We start from the raw sequence: 7,624 nt of genomic DNA on the forward strand, positions 1-7,624 counted from the left end.
CTTTTCGTTGAAAGGATAAGTGAAGCATTGTGCCTTTTCATTGAAAGGATGTGTCCTTGAATTCAAAGGATGTGTCGTCTTTTGGTCAAACCGTCACACTTCATTCTTTATATAAGAGATGGTGGTATTGGAGAAAAATAAAACAATTTTCTTGCACATTTTGCTATAACAAAATGAATATAAAAAAACTCAAAATAATTCTTTATTTATAGGTTAAGAATCAAAGGGCGTACTTGTTTTATTCTGCGAGAAATCTCGTGTAGCCCAAGGCTATAAGGATCGAAATATTCTCTAATAAAAGCAGTATCTGTGACTCAAATATTATTCAACCATATGTTACGTTTACATCGTAAAACGTCCCCTTTTATCTACAATAATTTAACCTACACAATTAATTCTGGACCACTAAAGAAATAATGCACCTCCATTTATACGGTAAATGGAGGGGGTCCTTGGGTTCCTTGCTCCCTCGGAGTTTCTATTTTGGATCTATGGACTTTTTGTTTTGGGTACATGGGTCTATAGACTCTTTGATTGCTCATGAATATCAATTCACATATTTTTCAATCAATTATTTGACTTCAAATCTTATTGTCTATGTCTAACTAAAAGTCTAAAACTACATTTAGACCACAAACAATGGCAAACGAAAAAGGGCACATTATCAAAAGAACTAGCATTTGATATTTTTCCATTTCTTTCCCACCACATTTTTATAGCATAAAAGATGAAGAATTTGATAATTTAAACTGAATAACGCTTTTTTATTCAATAACTTGAACCGCACACAGTTAGTGCATACATCTGAGCCGTAAAGGGCAAGGTTGCTTCACCAAAGCAAATAAACACGAAAACAGAATGAGGAAAAAGCTTAACATAACAATAAGATCCAATGTTTAATACAAGGACCAGCCAGAGGATCTTCATACTACAGGTCATAGGAATATAGGAACTGAGCTGGAATTAACCTCGGTACTTACATGACATAGTGGTACTAAGTTCAGTACGATTCTGATAGAACCGCTGTTTATTTTGGTAAGTACTCAGGCCCGTAATACCAGCACGATAGAAGCTCGCTCAAGGCTTATATAGAAACACTGTTTGGAACACCCATACCTGTAGCACCTGGTTTTGAGAACGGTTTAAGCAGTTCATATGGAATAACTCCTGCTCCAGTTCTGTTATTTAACTTCTCGTCTGCATTCCTTGCATCAATTGTACTCTCTATCTTCTTCAAGTTCAAATGAAATTTGTCGAACGATTCTTTTGTGTTTGGATCTTCAGCCCATGATGGCTCAAGTTGTTCACCTATATACTCCTCCTCAGGCGAGTGACTCGACAAAACATTCAATATGAGCATGACTTTAATCCCTTGACCTCTAGACGGTAATGTTTTCAGCAAGACATTACATGGGTTTTTCACAAAGTAGCTCCACTCTTCTTCAGTTGGGTCTTCAGAAGGCATTTTGATTCGGGCAATTGTTGGACGATTTGGGAAGTATCCTCCGAAAGTGTATTGCCCAAAGTTTACTGCAGCATGGTGCCCTGACGCTACCCATATAATAGTTGTTAGAATCTCAATCAGGACCTGAGAAGTTGTAAGAACAGGCCACCATTGTTCATCTTTCTTATCTCCATGGCCTTTCTCACGGATTTCGGCCCACCACTGTTGGAGTTCTGTATCAGACTGAACTTGTTCTTCATTTTTGTAGTACTGCATGACGTAGTCAGTGACCCATTGCTTCATAGCATCCCATAGGAGAAGTCCATCGTTAGCATATGGATAATCCTCGATTGCAAGCTTAAGTCCGTGTGGTGATGACTGATCTTCAATAGCTATGCCTCTATTGAATGAAAACTAAAGACAATGAGTAACCACAAACTTGTAAAACATGTACAAGATCGAAATATTTCTATTCCATATATGGTATGGTAAAGAGCATGCTATAATAAGAGAGCGTCTTCAAATTAAAACATAAGGATGGTTGTTTAATGATAATAATTGAGAGACTTCACTCCTAAATTATCTGCATATGTAAAATTTATATCATGAAGTCATAATATCTCGATAAATCATTTACCTGCTGATTAGATCAGTTGGTAATGCTTGATGGTCGAACCTCCACTCTTTGTCATAAACCAAAGAGCCGTATTCCATGGAATATTTGTCGAGAGAGAATGTGCTCTCAATAAACCCACCGTGATTCACAAGGGCTCCACGAGCCAGTGAATTGATCTCCATGGTGTATCGAAAATAAGGATTCAGGAGTCTATAAATTGGATGCACAGCACTTAGTTGTCGGTTCGTTGCAATCACGTAAGGCTCAATACAACAATGAGTCCTTAACCTATCATGGAAACAACAGAGATGAGTTCAAAAACCGATTTACCAATCAAAATCTCTGTAACTCAGCTTACTCCTAAATTATTATGCAAGGAAATATACCAGTGGCTAACAATTTGGTGATGAGCAGAGTCATGAGCAAGAACATGAGCTTTTGCAAGCCTCCATAGCCAAGTGTTAGTGGCATCATAGCCAGGTGTGTATACTTGTTTCCACTGAGGCTTCCCGTTTGCCAATGGCGGCCTTGTTAGCTCGATAGCCAGAGGCCTTAAAGTTCCTTTCGGAGTTAGAAAGAACAATGTACGCGACCCATATAGGGTCGTGCCTTCGATCTCTCTTACTTTGTTCACAAAAGGTAGAAGCGCGTCATGATAGTCTAATACGAACAGTTTCTTTTGCTTCAAAGCCTGTGATTAAAAAAACGAAAAAGAAAAAAAAAACTTACAAGTCAGAGTTTTTCATTATGATTGAACAATAAAGAAGGCATGAAAAAGAATAAGATATTAAGGGGAGAGTGACAAAGACATTATTTGGATCGACTTCAGGTCTGCCGTGTATAATTTAAGTTGTTTCGGGTATATTATCCACTTAGGGTGAGGTCAAATTGGTTAATTGGGCAAAGCATTTTCGCTTTTAGGTTCAGGTACCTTTAGGCCTTTGGGGTGAGCTAGATATGAATAATTTGGAGTCAGGGCGACAGTCAGGTTACACTGAGATTAAATTGTGTGGTTTCCGATTTGGTCCATTTGGAGTCTGGGCGACTGTCAGGTTCCACCAAATACGGATTGGGCGAGTTAACTTTGAATTTCAGACATGTTGAGGTTTCCTTATCCGGGTTTAATTTGTGTCTCAATCATATTACTTTTGATCAAATTTGCTTTAGAATGTACAGAAGTAGATACCTCATCCAAGGACATGACACCTTTGATCTCTTGCTCAACTAGTTCAGTAGTAATTATGGATTCAGGAGAGCCGTAGATTTCAGAGTCAAGCTTGCTCAGCAAAGGCCATTCCTACACAATGTATATTGGCTGTATTCTTTAAAAACATGTTCTAAGATAATTGCTTTTTCAATTCAACAATATAATTGCAGATAGAACATAAATGAGTTAGCCTAAGAGACTTAGGGTGTGTTTGGATTGAGTGATTTGGAAGGAAAAGAAAGGGAGGGAGAGTAGGGGATTTAAAATCCCTCATTTGGATAGCAAATGAGGGTGGAGGGAAATGGAGGGGGAGAGATTTGGAGGGATCAAATTTCCCTCCACCAAGCATTATCAAAATCTCTTCACAATAGGCAAGATTTGGAGGGAAATTATATCCAAACATCCACACCCCATTCTCCCTCCACTTCCCTTCTCTCCCTTTCCCTTCCCTCTTTTCCTCTCCCCTCCCTTTCCCTCCACTTTTGCTATCCAAACACACCCTTAGGGTCCGTTTGGATACAATTTTAGGAGGGAAGGGGAGGGGAGGGGGAGTGAGGGGAGGTGAAGGGAGGGGAGAGAAGGGGAGGGCAAATGAGATGTGGGTGTTTGGATAACAAAAATTATGAAGGGAAATGGAAGGGGAGGAAGGAGGGAGATGAAGAATGGATGGAGGATTGAAGGATGTTGGTGGTATAATTAGAGTCCAAATAATGTTTTCTTTCCAAATCTTGCCACCATTGGAAAGATTATAGTTTGTTCTATACGAGGGAAAATAAGTCCTCTCATTTCTCTCCCCTTCCATTTCCTTTCTCCCATATTTTTTATCCAAACAAAGGAAATTAAATCCCTCCCTTTCCCTCCCCTCCCCTTCCCTTCTCTCTAATTCCTTCAATCCAAACGAACCCTTAGAGTATTGTCTCTGCCATTATAAGTTACAGATCATACATACCGTAATCAGTTTAATGCTGGATGGGTTTGGACCGGCAAGAGTCTCCCTAGCAAATTCCTCGTCTCTAAACCATGAAAATTGATCTCCTACGCACACAAAACCAGACATATCCACATAGATGAGAATATGAGACTTAACACCAACTACATACTCCATATTCCATAACGATGAAATAATATCGAGTCAAAAGTAATTAAATTAAAAACCAAGAGGTACATAATATTGGTTACACTTACTTTGCAACATATCAGGAGTTGGAAAACGAAAAATACGTTCAGTTGGATTGATTAAATTAGGCATAACTGTTAACAAGGACTTGATATCTTGAATGTCGGACATATCAATTCCTCGATCGAATAATTCATTAATCTGACTGAAGTTAAAATGTCCAAGCATGGTATCATTAACAGCATCCTCTAGAGTCGGAAGTACTGAATGCAACACATTATTTAGGGCACTGATCCCAAAGTCTACCGTCTTCAGATCAGAGAATACTTCATCCCTTGGTATGTAAAAGTTGCCGAATATTCTTGTTTCTGATAATGGATCTGTGTGGGATATATACATGTAAATATGTAATACATGGGTTAGAGGTGGATTAAGTAAATAAACTTGACTTATTGAAAACTAATTTTAAACCCGTGCAACAAAATTGCTCGGATGTCATTTCAGAGACTTATATTGAGGTTAATAATAACAAAGATAGTCGAAGTTTTTAACAACTTTGATTCACAACTATTTCAATCTAAATCATTTTTAATAATGAATTTTCCGTGAATATGGTGGTACCAGTTGTTGCTATCTTATTTTTCAATTGTAAAACTTTGTATGAGCGAACTAGCCGAAAATGCTACCTTCTACGGGAGTATACTACGTAATAAGTAGAGTCAAATGGAAACAATAGAAAATTTACCTGATTTGCAGGGTGGTCGGCCTGATCGACAGCGTCTTGGATACGGAAGTTGGTCGCCTCCAAGAACCGGTCGGGGTGCTTGAGCTTCTTTGTCGGGTCGCCAAGATCGTTGTAAACATCATAGTCATAAATACGGTCGAAGGACTTGCGTTTACCTTGACCATTGCCTCTCATATTTTGAAGTTCCTTCTCGCGCAAGCTAATTAGTCCCGGTGGAGTGTTTGATGTTATGTACGACTGCTTGTTCCAATATTCATCAAATGTATCAGAAACAACAGGTAAAAGATACGGAATAATATATGACTAAAAAAACACCAGGGCAATTAATGTTACTCCTTCATGCCTCTTAAGATTGTGACCAAATGATTCTGACTGAAAACGAGAATTTTCGTACTAAACAGAGCTCAGAAAAAAAAAAAAAAAAAAAAAAAAAAAAAAAAAAAAAAAACAATGTACTTGCATAGTTGATCAATAAATCAAGATAACATTCCTATATTTTGATCACAAGGAGAATAGTTAGATCAATGACAATGACGAGAACAATTAATTTATGTGATTTGCAATGAAAAATGAGCAAAAGAGGGAAAAAAAGTTGAGAATCATTATGTGATTTGCTGATGAATTAGATATAATTAAAGGATTGTCACTTCGAGCACAATTTGTTCGATCGGGTTACAGGTTCGATTTATAGGTAAATCGAACTCCATTTAACAAATATTTTCTCTAAGTCCTTGTTTTACATTTGAATAAAACAATTGTTAGGTAACAAACTCATTTTAAATATCGAGTACATAGAAAATAAAATACTCCGTATGAAGTAACTCAATAGCACACACCGTGTCACCGATTACAATCCATTTACAGATTTAAAAAAGTCATATATACCTGATTAGTGAAGAAAACTCTCTTTTCAGAATTGTCATTGGTCGAAGCGATCCATGAATCGCAAGTGACCTCGACAGTCCCTTGAGGCAATCCCTTAATAACAATAGTTTTGACATACATTTCTTTTTGATGTTCATTCCTGACAAGTACTGCTCCCAATTTGCCAAAATTGTCACTGACATGAAATTTTGCTTCATATTTCAGTTCATTTAACCCCTTTGGAATTAATACGTTGAGTTTTGCCGTTGCTTCAACCGGCTTTTGCACTAAAACATAGCGACAACAATGTTAGAAGAGTGGTTAGCTGCGGATGTACGGACGGTGTACGTATACCGTATACGTACAACAGTGGATCTAAAATCTCGAAAAGTTAGCATTAGACATTTAGACGTTACAAAGTCATTTGTTGTCCTTTTTCATTTTTGGGTGTTTCAATCATTTGTTGTCCTTTCTATTTTAAGAATGAACTTGATGAGTAATTTGATCATTCACACCCAATTTGTTCCATTTGTCATTTAGCTATTGGTCCTCTTTTCCTTCCTTGGTCTTTGTGTCAAAATCAAAGGACAACAAATGACCGGGACGGAGGGAGTACTATATTAGTGTACTAGATAAATCAACCAGAACAATGATGCGTAATAATAATGTTTTCCCTGTCCTAACTCCTACCATGTTGATAATTTATTGAAAAAGTCGATAATCATGCGTAATAAATAATAAATGATGAACAAATATTTAGAACACTGGACAAAGAGTAGTAACATACGTGGATCAAGTTGTGTGCTAACAAGTTCCAAATGGAGTGCACCAACCGGCAGAACATTAAGCGGAATGCCTGACACAATATTAGATGCAATATCGGTTACTTGACCAATCCCAACATTTTTTACGGAACCAGTTACTGTTAACATTTCAGTAATCACAGCGGAAACATTACTACGAGAAAACATATTGATTTTTGTTTATGATGATATTATTACTTAGATAACAAGTGAGAATGTGGTGCTTGTTCAACAACAATATGGCCTCCTTTTATAGAGTTGTACAGTTCACATACATACTATTAAAATAATGAGTAAATAACCACGTTATTCAAACTCTACTGTCCTTTACTCCTTTACTATAATTGATATACTCCATTATTAGGCTTGTCCCGCCACGTCTCTTCTTGAAAAATGAAACCTTACCACTTTATAGATTTCAATAAGATACTCTTCTACGGACTATTCCATAGAATGCATACATTATACAGGAATTAAATAAGAGATAAAATCGCATTATTCAGATCGCCCATATTGTATGCCCATGATACTCGGCTTATGCGAACAATTATTGAGCTTTCTCACCAGTCATCAGTCAGCACGATCGTCCCAATTAATTTTCACTGACATTTTAGATTTCATTACAGGATTTCCCGGAGTCCCGAGATTATCATTAGGTTTATAGTTATGGAGAGAAGGAAACAATAGTTTGAGTCGAGGTAGTTTCGGTGTCTTATATTTTTGGGTTTTTTTGTCAAACATAACCTTTAAAAAAAAATTCTTCCAAACACCACCTTTAAAAAAAAGTTTGTAAAACACAACGTTTAATAAATTTTTTTGCTGTCAAAC

At 37.1% G+C, this 7,624-nt stretch overlaps 1 pseudogene; it reads right to left on the reverse strand.

Moving 5' to 3' along the window:
• Positions 1–743: 743 nt before the first annotated feature.
• On the reverse strand, positions 744–7,027 carry LOC141647629 (linoleate 13S-lipoxygenase 2-1, chloroplastic-like; annotated as a pseudogene).
• Positions 7,028–7,624: the final 597 nt, after the last annotated feature.

Source organism: Silene latifolia, chromosome 3 (genome assembly GCF_048544455.1).
Source record: "Silene latifolia isolate original U9 population chromosome 3, ASM4854445v1, whole genome shotgun sequence".
Lineage (NCBI taxonomy): Eukaryota > Viridiplantae > Streptophyta > Magnoliopsida > Caryophyllales > Caryophyllaceae > Silene > Silene latifolia.